The sequence below is a fragment of the Populus alba genome, chromosome 12 (genome assembly GCF_005239225.2).
Source record: "Populus alba chromosome 12, ASM523922v2, whole genome shotgun sequence".
Taxonomy (NCBI): Eukaryota; Viridiplantae; Streptophyta; class Magnoliopsida; order Malpighiales; family Salicaceae; genus Populus; species Populus alba.
Window position 1 is genome coordinate 7,624,238 of NC_133295.1, and position 1,845 is coordinate 7,626,082.

Consider the following 1,845-nt stretch of genomic DNA (forward strand, 5'->3'; position numbering starts at 1 on the left):
GGAAACTGTTTAAAGCATGGGCTTGTTCATGGAGGCATTCCTTGAAAGAAGGCAAAGTTGGACAATCATTGGTTGCATGCTCATTTGTTTCACAGATTTGACACACAATGTCTTGAACAGATTTTAATTGACCACTCTTTTTCAATTCTAGTGCCTCGACTTTTCTAGCTAAAGATGCAAACTGGCTTGGAGGTCATGATCTTCCCTAAGGTTGTGCATACCCCCACTAGATGTATGAGGTTGAGTTTTACTTGGTGCCTCATAAGTACTGTGGTGTCCCAATTTTGAGCATTTTCGGCTAGCAAGTCTAGGTACTCCATTGCTTCATTAGGGTCTTTATCTTCGAAAGTTCCATTGCACATCAATTCAACCATTTGCCTATCTCTAGGTGTTAAACCTTCATAAAAATGTGAAACCAATCTCCATGTTTCAAAACCATGATGTGGGCAAGTATTAAGCAAATCTCGATACCTATCCCAACATTGGTAAAATGTTTCTCCTGGTTTTTTGAGTGAAAGTGATGATTTGTCTTTTGAAAGAGTTTGTTCTATGAGATGGAAAAAAACTTCTTTAAAAATTGTTGTTGCATATCATCCCAAGCACGAATGGATCCTGGTCTCAAATTTTGTAGCCATGTTTTAGCTTTATCTTTTAATGAAAAGGAAAAAGCTTTAATCGAATGGTGTTCATGCTACAATTTGAGTCATTATAGGTATTACAGACCTCCTCAAATTCCCTTAAATGCAAGTATGGATTTTCTAAGTCTAAGCCATGAAAAGATGGTAAAAGTTGAATAATGCCTGGCTTAAAATTAAAATGAGATGCATCAGGAGGGAAAACTATGCATGAGGGTGCACTTGTTCTTGTGGGATTCATGTGGTCTCTAGTGTTCTCATACGGTTATTCTCATTATTCTCATTATGAAAGTGATTGATTATCTTCTTCGGCCATATTTTCTGAAAATGATGAGGATACCCTACAAAGTCTACCACTTAATGTACGTGACCAAACTCTCATGCACGTGTAAGAAGAGAATAAAAGCAAGAAAAGAAAATAAAAGAAAAGAAACAAAACAAAACAAAGGAAACAAAAATAGATAAAATGAAAAGTGAAAAGAGAAAATAAATTAAAATATTATAATTTATACAAGAATTTACCTCCCTGGCAACGGCGCCAAAAACTTGACACGACCAAAAGCTTGATGTCTCTTCCCAAGTGCAGGAGTGTCGAAGTAATAAATAACCCGGCAAGACCGGGGTCGAACCACAGAGAGGTTAATTGTATAAATTATAAATAACAAGACAACAACAATAACAACAACAACAACAACAACAATAATACTCAGTACGTGGCGTTGTTATACCTGAGAATGATCTAAAGATCGGGTCACAGGTTTCCAGCCTATATACTAAGTTTATGAAAGATCAAGAGAGATATATTACAGAATGTTAAATAATAATAATAATAATAATAATAACAATAATAAAAGCAGAAGATGAAGAAATTAATGAGAACTTTGAGATGAAAGATTAACGTAAGGATTAAACAATGATAAAAACAAATGTCAAGGTTAGAGGATCCACTAATGGTACTTTAAACAAGTATAATATAAACTCTTATTACTCAATTGGAAACCACACATAAAGGAGGTTCCAATCAGATTATAAATTGTTAACATGATTACATTAATTATCTTATTCGAATAAAGCTAATACTTGTAAATGTTGGCAGGCATTCATGATTATAACTTATGTTAACAACAAATCAAGTTCCTTTCATAGCTCAGGTGTCGGTTAAACCATACAGTATGGGCTATGAAAGTGCCAAGTATTTGTTGTACCAAGT